Here is a 20,077-nt window from a genome sequence, read left to right on the forward strand (position 1 = left end):
GACTGAAGTCAAAGGGCCATGAGTTCTCAAAAGATTTTGGCCTATTGAAAATGACTCAGCGTGAGCTTTCTACTGAGTCTTGGTAAAGAAAACCTGATCTAAGTTAAGCAGCGATCCATCACAGCTAAAGCTTACTTGCTACTCAGTTCTAAGGCACATTTTTTGTTTTAGACATTTTAGCATTTTATAGATCAGTTTGCCTTAATCAATATAGCTTTTAATCAGTTTTGCCTTTAATCAGTTTAGAGCTTTTCTCTTCTGCCCCACCCTGTATTTGAAATGATGGCATGCCCTAGAATCAATGTTGATGTAAATTAAGTACAGTATGTGGGCATATGTTATCTTTACATTTCTTTATAAATTTTATAACTTCTTTAAAAGTACCAATTTCTTTTGTAATAATAATTCAGAGATTATTAGCACTTATTATGATGTTTGTTATAGTACCGAGTCAATTCTGATGGAAAATCTTAATTGATTACATTTTGGTCCACCTTTGCCTAGTTATCCATGGAAAACTCATGTGGATGAGCTGGGTCAGCGCTTTTCTGAATCACAGGAGTAATGTCTAGGGGGGAAATCACACTTCTGAAATGAAGCCTTGCAGTCCCTGGAATGTTTCTCAGTGCCAGCTCAGCTGATGACCCATTATGACCTCACCAGCTGCTCATGTCAACTCCTGCCAGGCAAAACCCCAGCCTGGTGGGGGACCTTCTGGACTCTGCTTCTGCTAATCCCCTTATGCTGGGGCCTAAGAGAGTGAGATTGGTTTTCCATGAAGGCAAGTATATGAGGACAGAGCAAGATTTCTCTGGCTTAAAATATTTACCATTCCTTTCTTTCAGAATTAACAAATCTTGGCTTTAGATGATAGTAATATGTATGGGTAAGAAATGTATTATCAATGTAAGCATCTTGATAAATATTAGACATAGCAACTGAAATATATCAACTCTGTATATCTAATATATTAAATAATATATTTATATTACTAATATTATAGTAATCACATGTTTATTTTTATACCACCATTAGCAAAGTCAACACTAGATTCCAGACATTACATGGATGGGTGCATTTTGGAATTATAGAATGTTAATTATATATATCAATATATATATCCTTCATCATTTGTCAATTAAGTGAGGGTCTGGCTTAGATTTGTTTTTTTATTAATTTGAACTCAATTTTGAAAGTGAAAGGAATTAAAATTATCATTCAGTATTAAAATAAGAAATATGTTTGAGAATATTGCTCTTATTCTTGACTATAACCTTTATAAGTGACAGGCTGGCTAATTTTATAAGGAGTACAAGGCCCTTGTTAGAATAGAAAGGAGACACCCTTCCTATTCCACTTGGCTTAAAATTTTCACTTTTGGGAGCAGTGCCTTGGGTGAGGGCAAGAAAATTATGGATATGGAAAAGTACTTTGATAGAAAAGTGTAATAAGGGTAAGAGATAACAAAAGGAAAAACACATGTAATGGTCAGTTCATATATGAAAAATGTAAACTTAATAACCAGAGCAATGCAATAACAATTATAATTTAAAAGTATAATTTTTGCCTTTCAAACACAGATGCAAAAAAATGTATTTGCACCTGATGAAAATATTTTTCTTCATGGTAAAATAGACATTCTCATACAGTCTCTAGCCCCTTCTATTTGGACATTTTACAATGATTATTAGAAGGCTTAAAAATCTTTAGGCCCTTTGACCCAAAAAATCCACTTCTAGAAATGTATACCAAGGGGAAAACAAAAAGAGATGCATGTAAATATTTAGATGCATGTAAACACAATATTATTTATAAGAGTCAAGTACAATATTATTTATAAGAGTCAAAATTAGAGGAGTTAACACATGTCCCACAATGGAAAAACAAGCAAATTATAGATAGCATCCACCTGTGACATAATATATAGTAATTTATTATCACTTTTTCAAATATTATTTAATGACATGGGAAAATGTGAATCATTGGTGAACTGATATTTATGTGAAAAAAGCAGGGATATGTACCTATCATACACTCTATTTCAAATTTACTAAACAAACAAGTACCCACAAATTTGCCTGGGACTAACACTGTGGCCATATTTTTCAGGGACACGGGAATTGTCACACAGGTCATATCCCAGTTCAAAAGTCCAGAGAGGCTCCAGGCCCCACTTCAGGAGGACAAAATTGTCGTCCCTAACAAATGTATTCCAAACAGTTTAGGTTTAATAACAACAGCAAAAATAGCTTCTTATTCTTATGAAGCACTTCACAGTTTATGAAAATTTTCAGATTTTTCCCCACATAACAGGGAAACAAAGCATTCCTTTGAGGTTGGCCATACAGTAGCATCTCCATATTACAGATGAGAAAATAGAGGCTGGGGGAGCTGCAGAGCTGGCAAGACAGCTGTACCATTATGCCCCCCACCTTCCCCCCCCCTCCCGCTTTTCTGTATTAGCCATTTCCTCTGGAGATGTGGTTCATAAATACCTTCTGTCACTGGTGGAGCTAGTTTCTATTATGAACGCTTCCTCTTGAGAAAATGCATCACTTACATTTGGTCTGTCATTTTTATTCTAAAATCGCCTAGTTACAGTGTCCATGGTAGAGAGTAGTTGTATAATTCTATAATGTACAATAGACATAAAGTGTAGTAAGGGTGAATCTAATTAGACCAATCACTACCACCAGCAAACATGTTTGAAGCCCCCTCTCTAAGGAACAGTAAGAGGGATGGCAGGAAAAACACCCATTTAAGAGAACTTGGGCTCAGGAGAACTTCCAGGAGAGCACTGAGAATCAAGAGTCCTTGTGAAGATGTGCCCGCTAAGAGTTATAAACCAAAGCTGAATTCGGCCTCGGTATGAGGCACATAGGACGTCTTTTGTCTCCCCTGGTTATTCTGTCCCACCCCGTGGCTGTCTAGGTCAGGCTTCTCAAGTTGCATTGTGCAGATGAAAATCACTTTGGGATCTTGCTGAAATGTGGGCTCTGATTCAGTAAGTCTGGGGTGGGTTCTGGTCCAGACCAAACTTTCAGTAGCAGGATCTGGATTACCAGAACCTGGCATGTTGAAACTGAGATTCCACTTGGTTCTCATTCTGTAGGATGCTTTTCTGTAGCTAATTCCTCTTTGTTATCCTGGTATTCCTTTCTAGTGATTCTCAATCTTTACATTATAATCACCAGGCAAGCTTAGTAAAACTTTGATTCATGGGTCACACATCAGTAAAACTAAATCAGAATCTCTTGGGGTATGATCATGGTTAGCCCCTCATCAGGAAGATGAGTCAGATGGAGAAGAACCCCATAAATTTGGCTGCAATTTCTAATGGATAGTGACTGCGATGGGGTATAGGGGGCGACTTGATAATATGGGTGAATGTAGAAACTACATTGTTTTTCATGTGAAACCTTCATAGAGTGTATATCAATACTAACTTAATTAAAAAAGAATTTGACTGCAGTCTAACTGCCAACATTTTTAAGTCTGCACCTTTCCTTTATCTTTAATGCTGTCCCGAAAGTCAGCTGGAAATAATTCCCTCAGAAGCCTATTTGCAAAGACAAATTCTCTTCTCTAGAAACAGAAGGTCATTTCAAGAAGACACCAGTAGAGGAAAATCCCTATGGGAGGCAGAAGACTAAATTTTTCCTTATTTCTCTGAGTTAGAACTGCATCATAAATTCATTCAGGATTTACCTCTCATTGCTATATGGACCTATTCGTTGAATCATTTTGGAAGAAATGAATGATTTTGTTTTTCTTTAAGAAGGCACAAGCACTTTAAGACAAAAGTCCAACTAATCATCCAGGTAATTAAATCATCACAACCCTTATAGATACCCAAGGAGCACCATGACACAGGGTTTCCATAGATGAATTATTAAGGAGAGAAAAGCCCTTTGCCTTTGAAGTTGGCTCATTCATGCAAACCAGAACAACAGGGGCCATGTTATTTTAAAAGCAAAATTGAAATAAGGAGTAGTTTAAAGAAACATAAAACCATGATATTTATCACAGTTTTCTATCCATCTTTGCAAGTATCTAATGATTCCCTGATTATTATGATTATTACTGCTTGCAAAGAAAAAGAAAAAACTCCTTTTCTCCAAGTCAACCCATATGTGATACATACATTAAATTCCTATAATTTGTTTAGGAGTTTTGATTCTTATGACCTTCCAATTTTTTTATAATGTTCTCAAGATATAGGTACCTAGGACATTTGTCCCCACATAACAGGGAAACAAGACATTGGTAGGGAAACAACCACACCCAGGCTGAAAAAAATAGGCTCATCTCAAGAAATTAGAGGAGAGTTTGCAGCTCTGAGCCAATGTATTGTTCAGCCCACTAAGCATCTCTAGCGATGATTGTCACTTGATCCTTGAAAATCAAGTTTTCAGAAATGCCCCAGAGCATATTCACTCTTTCATCCATCCATGCATTCATTCAACAAGTACTTATTGAGGGCTAATTATGTTCCAGGCACTCTTAGAAACAAAATAGAGAAGTCATTCCCTTGTCCTCAGGAGCATAGAGGGAGAAGCCATCTTAGAAAAGCAAAGAGGCAGTGTGGGATGACAATGAAGAAAGCAGGCACAGTGGTTCCGATAGACGGATATTTGAATCCCAGCTCTGCCACTTTCTTAGCTGCCAGATTTTAGGTTATTTACAGCCTAAGTTTCCACAGCTATAAAATCCAGATAGAAGTACTTACATCAGAGTGTTGTACTGCAGGTTGAATGAAATCCACCCTGTAATGCCTTTTAGCCCGGTACCAGGCATATACTAAGTAAGCCAAGAATGTGAGGCCATGTACAGCTCAGTGGTAGCACACACACAAACAGGAGAGATTGATCTGCCTGCATGGACAGAGACACTTCTATTTCGAGACTTTATGAATATAAATAATAACTGTGTTGAAGCCAGCTATGCAAAAACAGGGGGAAATGTCTACAGTAGCTCTGTAGCCACAGAACATTAAACTTAAGAAAGAGAGTCCCAATTATCTGTGGGGCTAAAAGCAGAGAGGACTGATTACACTCAGGGTGCAATGAGATTTGATTTTTCCTCTCTTCTTTTGAACATTCAAATCCTGATAGTATATACTTCCCGTAATGTTTTTCTTGTTAGAAAATAAATATCATAAGGGTTTTATCACATTGTGAATACTGTCAAATAAGAGAATGCATGTGAACTTCTAAACAGTAAATCATTGTACAAAATATATGATTGCACTAATTATGCAAGACAAAATGAAGTACTCTCTCCTAGAAGCATGCCAGGAAATCCTGATAATGCAGCCTCCAGACCTTTTCCAGAGCCACCCAGCTGACCTCTGCTCTTCCTTGCTTGCCCCCAATTCCCCACCTACACATATCTGAGTTTTAAAAAATCATAGCCTTCTCACCCAGAGAGTCCTAGGCACAGATGATAGAGGGTTGCCCTGAGAATACTAAGAAAATTCACTTAGAAAGAATGAGTCAAGGAAATTCCACAGACTGTCAAAAGTAGAAAGGGTTTAGGATCCAAGAACCTGTTCCCAAAGGGAAAGGGAAAACGGGCAAGGAATGCATGGAATTGCCATTTGCCCGAGGAGGGTAAGTCAGAGATTAGAAGATAAGAAATACACTTGCCTGGAAATGTACAGATAGGCACACACTGGCCAGAGTAACAGTGAGTTAGGATGGCTCAAAGAGCCTATAACCAAATGAATGGGTATGTGACATTAAACACACAGTGCTGTCCTGGACACCATTGTGGACATGGTCCCATATGTGGGCTTTGTCTTCTCTGCCTGCCTGCCATCTGAGTACCTACAGGAGATCTATCATTGAGTGAATCTTGAGATGAGAAGTCTCTAGGATTCTAAGGTGGGAATGAGTGAAACAAAGCAACAAATTTCTTCCCTGTCTCAGTGCTGGGCATACAGTGACCAGTGACAATAATGGTATGTCCTAACCAGCCTACTTCTGTCCTGGACCTGGGCTGAGCCTTCAGCCACCAGCTGCCCTCTTATCTGACCTGGGCCACTGGCCTGCACAAACACACATTTGTAAGAGCTCCCGGTTCCCTCAACCTTTTTGCTCCACCCCCTTCACCTTTAAGGTGACTTTCTAGACTTTTATTACCGCTTAATCAGGCCCCCCACTCCCTAGAATTTTAGTACCATAGATATCCAGTATATCTCTTTATATACTATAGTCCATTGTAGAGCTACAGCCCATTGTGATACCTAAGCTTTTGTCCGCTCCGCCAAAAAGAATGTTCACCTGATTTCTGGGCAATATCGCCCCCACTGAGACTGCATGTAGTCAAGTTCCCTTCTGCTTACATGAGCCAGAGTCAGTCTTTCATATTTGCAGCTATGAACCTTGATAAGTACACCCTACTTCTTGCTGTTAAACCCAAATCCATAAAGCTGATGTTGCTCTCTCAATATCTTACACCAGAGCTTTATAGGACTGTTGAAATTCAAAACTTTGGAAATTGTTTTTTAAATAAAATAACAACAGCTCAGTCTGTGTGTATCAGGCCCTGTGCCAAGTATTATACCTGTTACCCTCATTTGGTCCCCACACCACTCTAGGCATGCGCATTAGCTCTGCTTTACAAGTCAGGATGCTGGAGTTCAGGAAGGTCAAGATCTGAGTCAAGGTTCCTCTGCTTATCGGTGGCAGAGTCAGGAGGTGGGCCAGGAGGTGGGTCTTAAACCACAATGCTGTGTCCTGGCAAGAGGAAACTAAGGCTCGCTCTCCTTACCTCACTTTGTAGGAAGTCTGGGAGCTGGTGAGGGAGTGGTGCTTGCAGAGGAGTAATTGTTTTAAAAATATTCCTGTGGTTTCTGATGTGCAGATCGGTGCCCCTTACTTTCCCCTAGGCACCCTGAGATAAGGAAATGGAGTAGGGGTGAAATTTCAACGGTTCAAAAACTAGAGCACTGCAGGTACTAGACAGTCAAAACAAATCAGTCACCAACCAATCAGAACAGACCGGGAACCAGCCAATCATGACAGCCCAGGGCAGGCACACAGACCTGGGGGCCCCTCTGTGCCTGGTGTTACCCTTCCCACTTCCTCCTGAGGGAAGGGCTTGTGTGGAAGGGGAGGGACATAAACTGGGATTAGAACAGCAGCTGGTCACCTACACATGTGGAAGCATCTTACTATTCACCTGCATATGTTTATATTTATGAGGGAGTTAGGATTAGGGAGACCCTGCAAGGGATGAGCCCCACACCATTTCCATGCCCTTCCACCTCTGCCCACCACCTTCTTTAGCCCTCTGGGTCCTAGTGCTTGTTGGCCTCTTTTAGCTCAAAGGAGAGACTCTGATGTTGGTTATTTGTACTGTATTTCAAATTAGGGCAGGTGCTGTTCTTAATTATTATTTATATACTTTTTAATATTGCTTTATTATTTTATTTGATTATGACTTAGAGGGTTTTATCTAATGTTAAGGTTATACACCCTTTTCAGATCTCCTGAAATCCCAGTGCACAAGCACTCGGGCTTTTAGCTGATTTTTTTTTAGGCTGACCCTTATAAAATTGCCAATATTCAGTAGTTTTTGTCCAACAAAATGGCAGTTTAATAGAGTCCAACCAAACAGCACGCTAGTGTCATGAATTTTCCTTCTAGGAATCAACTGAGTGACCATAAAATACTTATTAAAAGTCAAAAGGCCAATTTTAGATTCCTGTTTTTATTAAGGAAAACTATAGATACGTTGTGCCCTTCCCTCCTCCCGTTGCGCACAGTGATAACTGATCCCACCTATTACTTGTCAAAAGTGTAGAGGGAGAAACTTTTAAAGCACATCCCTTCCCCAGGTCAGCAGAGCCACATTTAACTATTACAGGGGAACAATTTTCTGAACCGTCTTTTACTTCTTTCATTTATCCACTCTGGGGTAGGAATTTTTTTTTAATGAATTTGAGTTCTCCTTCAAGATGGAGTGATAATGAATAAAATCAGACTTACTCTTCTCTGCACAGAGCTGGTTGAGGGAAGACAGAGGGATATTAGAGACCATGTTGTTAACCTGTAAAGCAATACATATGCCGATATTAGGTCAACCACAAGGAGTTACACGTTTCTCCCTGGCTGTCAGTGAAGGCGGAGCCATCACAACTCCCTGACGATGAAAAGTGTGTTTACCATTGATTTTCTAATGTGTTGGTGGAAATCTTGTCAGCCACTGTCAACTTTAATACCACCTGTAATTACACTTACTGCAAGAGAGATTCTGATTGTGTATTATGTGCCAAAGCCTTGTCCCCAAATGCTGTTTCGTGGGAAATAAGAAGGGAGGCCAAAGCAATCGCTAACATAAGGAATGTGTTAGGCTCCCTGAAGAATTTTCCTCCAATTGATGAGTTAGATACCATACGCCTTCAATGGAGGCCGTCTTAATCATTTACTTTTATACCGGAGTGAAAACCTTTCATGTGTGGGACAAGTTCAACATTGGGAATATTGTCAGTGGAATTACTAAAGTTCAAACTCTAAGCTGTCTACCAAGTTATGTCACATTTTTGAGGTTATAGACACAGGATACTCTATTGATGTAACCAGAAAGTTCTGATTCCCTGTGACTCAAGACTGTCTTAGAGATTACACTTAGCATATATTACTATTTCTTCCACTCCCTTGGTACTTAATCAAAAGTACCTTGTGATATATCTTGTTGTGTTAATTTTTAAAATTTCTCTTACATTGTAAATACAGTGAGAGAAGAATCCATGTGCTCTACCCCAGAGCACCTCTTTCAGTGCTGGACATAAATACGTTTCTGTTGAGTAATAAGTGAACCTTCACTCACAATTAGGACTCCCTACAACTCCAAGAACCCAGGATTGGCTGCAAGTTAGCACTCTTGCTAGGAGGTATTGGTTTGAACCCTGGATTGAAATTCCAGGCATTAAACTCGATATTTTTCTCAAAGTAATGGGGGATTTTGAGGAGCAAACACCAAGAAAGCTTCCTACATGTGGACATTACAGACAGGCACACAGGCTCCTTAACCAAGGTTAGATGATTTTCAAATGCAAGAGGAAAAGGAAGGCAGACCACTAACAGTGTGTCGCCTGTGTCCTCCCTCAGGAAGGAGCCCCGGGCTTCTGGCCTTTCAGCATCTCTCCCGCTCACAGTGCCTGCTGTGTGCAACAAAACGGATTTTGCTCTGGTCCCTTGGCAAGATCTCTTCTCGTGAATTCTCTGATAATGTCTCCACAAGGTTTCTGTACACCAAAGAAATAGAAAACCAAAGATATCACAGAAAAACCTAACCCTCAGCTTCACCCCAGGGACCAAACATTCAATGTCAGAGTTTGGCACTTTAAAAAAAGGATGCGTTAATGAAAAGCAAACCAAACCAAACAAAAACAGCCCACTGGTTCTTTGTCCCTTCCTGATCTTTCTTTCTTTGAAATGAAAATTGCATCTCAGAAATCAAAAACAAATAAAATCTCCAAAAAAACGTAAAATTCTCCTCCATTCGCTTCTAGCACTGAGCCTCCACCCAGTGCCCAATGCTGCATTCAGCAGATAACCCCTTCCAGCAGTAAAAAGCTCCACACCCTGAAAAATCAGTCATTCTGAAAGCTGGGGCTTCCCACGGGTAACGTCAGAGATTATCAGTCAGGCAGAAATGTTCACATCCATTTTCCCATTGTTGTGAGGCCTTTTGTTAACACAGCTTTGTCTTTGCAGAAAAGGCACAATGCCCTGCTTTATGGGGACATTTTATGCAAATAGCAGTAAACTGTGTGAAACTACTCATGTCAGTCACTGTAGCCCAGGAAAACATGCCTTATGGAAGGATTTTCACTCCACTACCAAGTCACCTCATGTGGCTGTCAGGCCATTGAAGGGTTGACACCACATATCTCCACCCCAGGTGAAATGATCATGCTCTGAGCAGGCTGAGTTCTCAGTGGTCACCCAGGTTATGGGGGGGGCTCTATCCAAGGTACTCCTTGTCTCCATTCCTGAGGGTGAAAAGTGGGTCAGCTCCTGGGGCCAATCTAACACTAGGAGCCATGGGATTTCAGAGCTGGAAGCACCATCACAGTATCTCCCCTTACATTCATAAGGAATCGGGAAGCCAGGGAAGGTCAGGGCATGGTTCTCAGTGGGAGAGCCCATTCATAGTGAATCAGGCCCTGAATCTTTATTTATAGGCCACATATTGTCTATATCCAGTCATTTTCCTTAATAAGTAAAAATTAGTAAGGTCAGAGCACTATGCTGGGCTCCAGAGAGATAACAAAGCATAAGGTACAATCTCTACCCTCAAAAGATGCTCACAGTCCAGAAGGGGAGGCCAAAGTAAAAAGACAGTTACAGAGAAAGGCTGAACAATGTCAGTACCTATCACCAAGGAACTGGTTAAATAAATTGTGGTACATCCATATTGTAAAATAGCGAGCAGTTGTTCCAACAGTCCTGGGTGGATCTTCCTACCAATGTGATGAGATCCCCAAGTCATATAGCTGGTTGAAAAAAGCCAAGTCTGTATCTCTCAAAGGTAAAAATGAGAGGTTGGGATTTGATCAACAGCTTTTCAACCTGATTTTGAAGTTATGGTAAAATACACATAACATAAAATTTACCGTTTTAACCAATTTTAATTGAGAAGGCTTGAAAACCACCTGACTAGATAACCCCTGGGTACCTCCCAGGTAACAGGCCATATTTACGTGTAAATAAACTACCGAATAAAATATAAATAAAAATACTACCAAAGTGTAATCTGCATAAAGGAGAAGCTAGTTATCAAAAGAAATGTTCATCAGTTTATTTTCAAAAGGCTTTCTGTGATGCTCACTTCCTTCCAGGAGGACCCTTCAGTTTAACATGTAAATCAGATTTATGCAGTACTCTTCTGAAACTCTGTGACGAGTTTGTCTTACTCATGTGTTACTAGATTCTTGTAGTGAATCTGAGTGCTCAGCAGACCCTTTAGTGCTTGGTTAAGTGTGTTCATAGGGTTTAAAAAATAATTTGCTATGGAAGTATTCTTGTAGTACATTGATTGCAAAATTTTCCATAATTTCTCCCCTAAATGTGACCTTGTAGCTCCTCCCATCAAGAAGTGGCATTTGTTTTCCATTCTCTGAGTCTGGGCTGGCCTTGTGATTTGCTCTGATCAACAGAAAGAGGGGGAAATGGTGTTGCCAGTTCAGAGACTCATTTCTGCCCTCATTCTTGGAATCCTGTCTAGCCACAGTCAAAACAAGCCTGGTCTAGTCGACCTGATAATAAAAAACACGTGCTTCTGTCAACTTGTGGCCCCAGCTCATAAGCAGCCACAGCCACACATGTCAGTGAAGACATCCTAGCCAATCAAGCCCCAGCCATCCTACCCAATGACCACAGACATATGGGCGAGCCCAGTGCAGGTCAGGGGGATGTCCATTTTCCCATGGCCTCAGGGGTAATGATGGATGCTTCTTGTTCTGGGTCACTGAGACATCAGGTGGTTTGTTACACAGTGATACCTGACATTATCACCAACTACTTCTTTTTATTATTTTATTTTATTTCATTTTATTTATTTATCTATCTATTTACTTATCTTTATTGAGGGATTATTGATATACACTCTTATGAAGGTTTCACATGAAAAACAATTTGGTTACTACATTCACCCATATTATCATGCCCCCACCATACCCCATTGTAGTCACTATCCATCAGTGTAGTGAGATGCCACAGAGTCGCTATTTGCTTTCTCTGTGCTACACTGTCTTCCTCATGATCCCTCCCATACAATGTGTGCCAATCATGATACCCCTCAATCCCCTTCTCCCTCCCTCCCTACCCACCTAACCTCCCCCACCCCTCCCCTTTGGTAACTACTAGTCCCTCTTGGAGTCTGTGAGTCTGCTGCTGTTTTGTTCCTTCAGTTTTGCTTCTTTGTTATACTCCACAAATGAGGGAAATCATTTGGCACTTGTCTTTCTCTGCCTAGCTTATTTCACTGAGCACATCCTCCAGCTTCATCCATGTTGTTGTAAATGGTAGGATTTGTTTGTTTCTTATGGCTGAATAATATTCCATTGTGTATATGTACCACATCTTTATCCATGCATCTACTGATGGACACTTAGGTTGCTTCCATATCTTGGCTATTGTAAATAGAGCTGTAATAAACATAGGGGTGTATATGTCTTTTTGAATCTGAGAACTTATATTCTTAGGGTAAATTCCTAGGAGTGGAATTCCCAGGTCAAATGGTATTTCTATTTTTAGTTTTTTGAGGAACCTTCATGTTGCTTTACACAATATCACCAACTACTTCTTATAATGAAACCCAAAATGACAAGAAGGTGGTAAAGAAAAGATATCAGTCCTGGGATCTTACTGGATCCTCTACAATTTCTCTTTCTCTCTCTCTCTCTCTCTCTCTCTCTCTCTCTCTCTCTCTCTCTCTCTCATTCTTTATTCTTCAACAGGTACTTACCTTTCACTCTCAAAAGGCAACATTACAACTTGAGTTTAAGGGGGTTTGTATAAACCACAAAAGGGCCTCGAGGTAATTTCTCACTTCAGAATACTTAGAGATTAATGGAAGGAAGATCTGGGTCTGGCAAGGACCTAGGCCTTGGAGGGGTTTGGTCTCATAATCCCATGTGCTGCATTTGATAAGCCACATTTCTTTTCTTGCTTTCTTTTCTTTTTAGCTTGTTGAACAGAATCAGTTCTAAACATCAAATAAACTTAGAATTCAGTAAGTTATATTTAAAACACTCAAACTCATCACCCCCTAATTATTTGAGTACATTGTACTATCAATGTTTTTGAATTTATTTATGTGTTTTATCTGTATGAGGGAAATACCACATAGTGCTGTCCTACTGTGCCTTTCTCCTCAACTCCACATTCAATGATGTCATGCAGGTAGCTTGAAATTGCCCATGGTGGGAGTATTTACACCATAGAAATCAGTAAGCCCCATTTCTCTATGGTATCCTGAAGCTTCACCAGCAGTATTTCAAGAAAACATCTTCTAACGTGACTTCAGGTAATACATGCATTTGTTTCTCTTTGACTATAGTGAAAAACAAAAAGCAAATAAAAATAACATGATATCTAATGCCTTTCCAAATCAGAGAGCACAGGTCTACAGTACATTGAATATTCAACATCCCCAAATATGTGCTGTCCCTGCAACAGAAAGCGAGGATCCTGGAATCCACCTTCCCTGTGGGGCAAACAAGGATCCAGCCTTCTCTGTGTCAGTGGTCCAGTACACCCCCCTGCGGTCACTGCCATGGCTAATTACAGGCCAATGCTCCCCAGTGTCAGATGGTCACCACCTCTCAGGATTCTGGCCTCCATCTTCTCAAAAGCTGGGAGGCCTTCCTTTTGAGAAAGAGTTTAAAAGGAAGAAAGAAAATGAGACTAATCTATGCAAATGTATGTGACATAAATCAGATTGTGTCTGCCAGATAGCACAAATCACTGGGGCAATTTAGTGTGTTCCCTCTGCACAGAAGGAGTTCTAGACACCAGCTCTTTAGTTTGGGGGCTGTGTATCTGCACCACCAGCTATGTCTCACTGCAATTTGTTTCTGTGCCTTTGAAAATAAACAGACCCAATTCAATCTCCCATCCAACTTTAATAAGTAAATCCACAAAGGGAGTTTCAGTGTCTAGAAGAAATTAACTAGGCCTGCAGGAAGGTAGAATCAGGAAATTTTTAACTTAAAAGGTAGATTAAGAAAGAATTTTAAAAGCACGTTTCAAGATTCTAGTAGACAGAGACTGAAAGTGCCAGGGAGAAAGGGGACAAAAGCAGGCAGGGTGAGATGGGATTCATGATTAAGATACAGCAGTTTTTAAACTTACCCCTCAGATGTTCAAATCTGTAACTTTATCTCCTTGTCTGCAATGGAGCCCCCATTTCAACTCATTATCTGTGTCATTTTTGCTGTAAAGTTGGGTCAGTTCACGATTTAAACTCGGGTCATTGAGTAGTAAAGAACATCTTCCCCCCTCTTCCCCAGGGGGTTCTGAGTTGCCCAGAGGTCTTCCTGTGGTCCCGGCACCTTGCCTCTGCCGCAGTGTAGCCGGCCACACCTGGCCATCAGTGTCGTCATGCCGTGGCACGTGCTCCTGGTGTCCGTGGTTCTGCCAGTTTCTGTCTCATTTTCCATTTACTCTGCATTCTTCTCAACTGGACCCCATGGGGACTTCCATACTCAACGACATTCTGGCAGACAGGGGACCCTCATCTGCCCTACGTCAGGCTGACGGGCTGCTCTCATGCCCACCCACCTACTCATCACACCCCAGCCATTGCTCAGCCATTGCACACATATATGTGTGGAACTTCTCTATGGGACTGGTGGAATCCCCAGCTAATTCCTGGTAATCCCAGGAATTGTCCCTTCTGTCTGGACTCCCTTAAACTTTCCTGGGGTCTCTGATGGTCGCACATGAGCCAGCAGATGCAGGGAGGCACGTTCTCTGGCGACCCCCAGCCAAGACACACCAGCTGTTTTCCCTCTGTCCTCCTGCAGGAGCTCCCGTGGCCATTCCCAGTGGGCAGATACTGTTCCTTGGATTTGGAGGAAGGTATGTTAATGGGCTTAGTGTTTTTACTATTTAAAAATATTGACAATGACTAATTATGAATTGTATTCAAGAATCTAGAACAGATACAACTAAATAAAAGGTTGGAAAAAAGGCATTAGTATAAGCAGTGGTCAGTATGTTCACTGCCAGTTCCCATGGGCTTCCTTCAGATCCCATTCACTCGCCCTGGAGACCCTCAGCCATCCTCTTCCCGAAAGCCATGTCCCTATTGGCATCCCATCTGTGTCAACGCGACTGTTAAGTACTGTAAAGAGTCTGAGATTATACCCTCCTTGCAAGCTAACACATTCACCTATGACAGTTTCATGGATGTTCTCAGAAGACAGGAGACTCGTACGTCAGAGACAAAGAATTTTACTACAGCAATAGCATTAGCTAGAGCATAAGCATCTTCTTTATTCTCTAAGGCTTATATCTCACAAAGTGACATGAAGAGGGCTGGGTGTTTCCTTCAAATGCTGTGGATCGAGTTATCAGACAGAAACCCTGAGCTTAGGGAACTCAAATTTTTTATTATGGACCATGAGCATGCTGGCTCTTTGTTCTGTAGGGAGATATTATCTCTGTCTTCCAACACTGTTTACTATACAAACATCCTTGAAAATATTGTCCAGAACAGATGCAGTCTGGGTCTCTGTTCATAAGATGTGCACAAATGCAAGAAACCCATGGAGAATTGTCTCCTAACACGGTGGTCCCTTCTCTACTGTCAGTAAGCTATAGAATTTTTACAATTACATCGTTTCATCATTTCATTGAGAACTTGGGAGAGAAAAGGAGCCAGGAGTGTGTGTTTGGAATGTCATCTTTATCTTTACAATCCTGAAATTTGCCTGAACTTTGCTATTAATGATCATGGTTTGCTCTTCTAACAGAAATTTTTTAAAAACTTGCTTCATTTCCAAAAGAATTATTTTCCTAATGTGCATGGTAGAATTAAACATGTCGCACAGGTTTTACTATTTCATCCTGTGTGCTTATGATTTCATTTTACCTAGATGGCCCTAATGAGCATCACCTATCATCTTTATTGCTGTAACTGGAGGGAGAAGTTGAGAGAAGCTGCTCTTGAAATTAAAAATGTTGTATGGAAATAAAGCAGTCTTGTATAGGCCATGCTATGGGAATGACTGTGTCAGATGTCCCCATTTGAACCAAAATTCTGTAGGAGAAAAGTCTCCCCAGGGCACAGAAGAGAAGCTCTTGTTTCCAAAGAGAGCATCCCAAGGGGAAGTTGAATCTTTGCTTTGGCCAACCTGCCCTTTCACAGGAGCGACTTCTTCCTCCATTTTTAATATGGCAAAATCTTGATTTGATTTAAAGAGAAAAAGTGGCTGTGTTTCCATCATTCCTTCTAAACCATCTGCAGTGGCTTCTCCTCTGACATCCCTGGAATGTTAGGTTCTCTAAGTTCCCGTATCCAGACTCTTTTCTTTTCAGTCTATCTCATTTTGGTTGGACTTAGCTACTCCCAGGCAATCAATTACCTTGTACTGATAGCTAGTATTTCAATGTAGTTGCCCCACTGAGCAAGATACTGACATACCCAAGTCACTCCTACTTCAGATGACCCACCAGGGTTTAGGCTGGTTTGATGATTTGCTAAAGGTTGTGTCATATAGCCCTCTCTAGATAAAAGGTATTAACTTTTCATGCATGAACTTTGGCATATGATGGGCCCTTCATAAATATTTATTGAATGAATGAGTGAATGAGCTAGTTAAGAATTAAGGGACCTAAGCTGACAGTGGTTAATGATAATATGTTCTTATTTATATATAGTGTTTTTATATATTATAATTTGAAGTGAACTGTCCTTCACACATATAAATGTGCTCCTGTTTCACAATTAATGCAATTTTTTCCTCCCATGCTGCTGATGAAATTTATGGCAAGTGGTCTACCACTACTCTTTTACTGGTCATCCTTGTAAAATGAATGGCACATCCTAATGGATCAATAAAAGAAGCTCTCCTTACACACACCAATTCAGTTCAGGACAGGGTGGTCTGGTTATGAAGCAGAAAACAATGAACTGTGTCATGGGGAGCCTGAAATCCTGACCTCATGTGTATAACACTTGTAGCCAGTGAAGAGATGATTAATCTTTGCATTTACAAGATGTAGCTAAACCCTCAGTTGTTAGAAGTATGTCTTGGGAACATGCTCCAAGGATAGACAGGTAAATACTGTAACTTTTTACTCACAGCCAAATTTATGAGCTTTATACTCAGTTATCAGTTGTAAGGAAAATCTTGAAATATCACTGAAGTTGCCTAAATTTCCTGAATCTGTAAATCACATATCAGACAGGAAAGAGAGAGAAAGAAAGAAAGAGAATGTAACTGAACTGAAATTTGCATGCATTGTCTGTATCTTCTACAGTCTCTCTCTTTTGGCCAAAATTGCTGTCAGAAAATATTAGTTCTCTATAGTCAGCATAAAGCCTTCCTGGAATATCATGGCTAAAAATGAATCAAATTCCTGGCTAATTTCATGCAAGACAAGACAGTAGAAGATGACATTACACTGCTTGCTTCTGCCTAGAGCTCCTCCTACCTAAAAATAAATAAGTATATTTGACATGAAAGAAATTCTAACCCCTAAAGAAATCCCGGTTTTACTTGTTACATGAAACTCTTGCGTGCCTACAACCAACTATATTGGTCTTCACTTTGTCGTGGATTGAGGCTTCTAGGCATTCCAGGAACATCTTTCTTAAATTACCTATGTTCTGTGCTTTTAGGAGACACTGGATTAGGAACAAGGAGCCTCAGAAAGCCTCTTCTGCTCTCTCAGCATGGTGAAAACCTCCAGACAAGCTGGCAACTCCAAATGAATGTCAAGTATTTGAGAAAATTGGGTGCCATCTCTTCCCTATTGTGTCACTCAAGCCTTAATATTGAGACATACTTCTTTTAACTATATTTTTTCTGTATTCTTTATATTTTCTATGTATTTTATATAGAGAGACAGATTTTCTATATATTTTTTCCACAGTTTGATATATTAATGGGCTCTCCATTCAGTTAATTTGTACCTTAGTTTGGAAAGCAAGTTGGTACATATCCCAAGTCTTCAACTGTTCATAGCTTTCCTCCCAGTAAATCCATACCTAGGAATCTTTCCTAAACCAAGCATCCTAAACATCCCAAACATTTTTACAGCAGATATTATAATATTGATATATTGAAAAGGATCCAAATGTCCAATAGGAAGCTACTAATTAAAGCATGATCATATTTACATAAGGTATTTAATAATATTAGCAAATGTTTGTTATTCTAGTAACTGAAAAATTAGATGCAAAATGATATTCCCTATATAATCACAGTATACACAATGCAAGCTCAGTCCTCGTACATAGTAAGCATTTTAAAAATATTTGTTGAATGAACAAAGGACTGATTCACAACTATATTAAGAAAGACTGGTGCAAAAAAGAGGCTGAAACAATTGTTTTGCAAATATTATTTATCATAATCATACCTAGCCTTTACTGAGTACCTAATTTATATCAGGTGCCCAGATAATTTTATACCACTGTTGTGTGTGTCTCAGCCTGTTGATAGTGATGCTGTAGGCTAGGAGTGCCTGAGACACTCACCTGAGCCTGAGGCGGCCCCAAAGACATTTCCCCATCCAGAGCCAGTGTTGTGGCTGGACTGGCCCTTGCAATTCTTACTATGATTGCAGGACGCACCTCAGCAAATACCGTAAGGGAAATTTGAAGAACAAAATGTATTACTCACAGGTCCTGGAGGGCCTCCAAGGGCCACACAGCGAGGTCACAGGTGTTAAAGAACACAGCCCTGAGATCTGCCTTTATTTGGGCCAAGGGTAGGGTGCCAGGGTTTCTTGGATTGGCTCTTTACTGATGAATGTAAGGCATAAGAGCAGACATTAGGGCACAGGAAGAGAGAAGCAGGGTGACCAAGAGGTCAGCTGTCTAGGTCATCCAGGGCTTCCTAAAAGGGGACCTTAGTGGGTGGGGTGGCCTGGCTTCCCATCTAGACAGTGTGCTAATAGCTGTGTTATACCACTGGTGATATGTTTACTCAGGATGGATATCTCTGAAATGAATGCATCAGCCATCAAAACCTTAATGTCAGGTACTTCCATTATAGTCAAAGACAGGCACTTAACGCTACAATCACTTAATTTCATTTAATTTTCATTTTTTTCATTCATTTAATACATTTTTTGAGTACCTACTAAATATAAGACAATTTTTTTAAGATAGGAATATAAAAATGAATAACGAAGGGTCTTTACCATGAAGGAAACTAGAGGAGATTTGACCTTAATCAAACAGGACAGTGGTGTTACGGGTGCCAACAGACATTTGTGGGGACACAGGAGGTCTCATCATATCCAGGTTAGAGGTGAGGGTCACAGGAAGGGCTAATGAGGTTAAACTGCAGGATTAAATCAAAGTTGGTCCACCAGACTGGAACGGGAGAAAGCAAGTTGGGGGCAAAGGGCCAGGCTGGAGCCACACGATCTGGCTCCTTCTCCGGTGACCACGGGTCGGGAGCCAGGCTCTCCCCAGCTCCCTGAAGGCTCCCAGTGCAGGCATTCTAGACATTTCCCATTTTCATATATATGCTTTTGTACTTTCACGTGCCACTTTACCAACAACATGCTGTTTTACAATCCTTTCTTCTCTCCTTGTAATCCTCTACGTTTCTATGTGTATTCTTAAAACACATGATTTTTAATTTTTTTTTTAAATTTTGATATTGTTAATGTACAATTACTTGAACAACATTATGGTTACTAGACTCCACCTATTATCAAGTCCCCCCCACATACCCCATTACAGTCACTGTCCATCAGCATAGTAAGATGCTATAGAATCAGCACTTGTCTTCTCTGTATATACTGCCTTTCCTGTGTGCCCCCACCCCCCACCATATTATGAAAACACATGACTTTTTTGGGGAATAGAAAAAGCCCATAGAAACCTGCTTCCATAATGACATCATATCTTGCTGACTAGCCCCTGTTAGATATTTAAAGAAATGGTTTCCTTAAATTAAGGGAGTAGGAGAGAAATGGTGGAAGACAAGTATTTCTACTGGCCCTATGATAGCCTTAGAGTATAGAAAAATTTTAACTTCTTGAGACCTAAGTTTATATTGATTATTAAATATATCTAGCATTGATCACACATTCAAGTTCATTTATTAATGATAATGATAATACTACCCAACATTTAGAAAAAGCCATCTGTATGCCAGGCACTATTCAAAATTCTCTACATAAATGACCACCATCAGCCATTATACCAACCCTGCATGGCAGAAACACCTTCTAATCCTCACTTGCCAGTGGCTAATTGTGAAATCTTCATTCGTGTTAACTGTTTTCATTAGCCATTTGATATCTACAGTAAACAAAATCAGACATGTTATAATGAGTAAAGCAGTTTCTAAAGAAGTGATTTAATTGCACGT

At 40.2% G+C, this 20,077-nt stretch overlaps 1 long non-coding RNA gene across 1 annotated transcript; it reads left to right on the plus strand.

Moving 5' to 3' along the window:
* Positions 1 to 278: 278 nt before the first annotated feature.
* Positions 279 to 17,768, plus strand: LOC140844376 (uncharacterized). Its single transcript, XR_012123301.1, has 3 exons — positions 279 to 781; positions 14,543 to 14,597; positions 17,365 to 17,768. It is a non-coding gene; the product is annotated as an uncharacterized lncRNA (long non-coding RNA).
* The last annotated feature ends 2,309 nt before the right edge of the window (positions 17,769 to 20,077 follow it).

The sequence above is a fragment of the Manis javanica genome, chromosome 1, assembly GCF_040802235.1.
Source record: "Manis javanica isolate MJ-LG chromosome 1, MJ_LKY, whole genome shotgun sequence".
Classification (NCBI taxonomy): domain Eukaryota; kingdom Metazoa; phylum Chordata; class Mammalia; order Pholidota; family Manidae; genus Manis; species Manis javanica.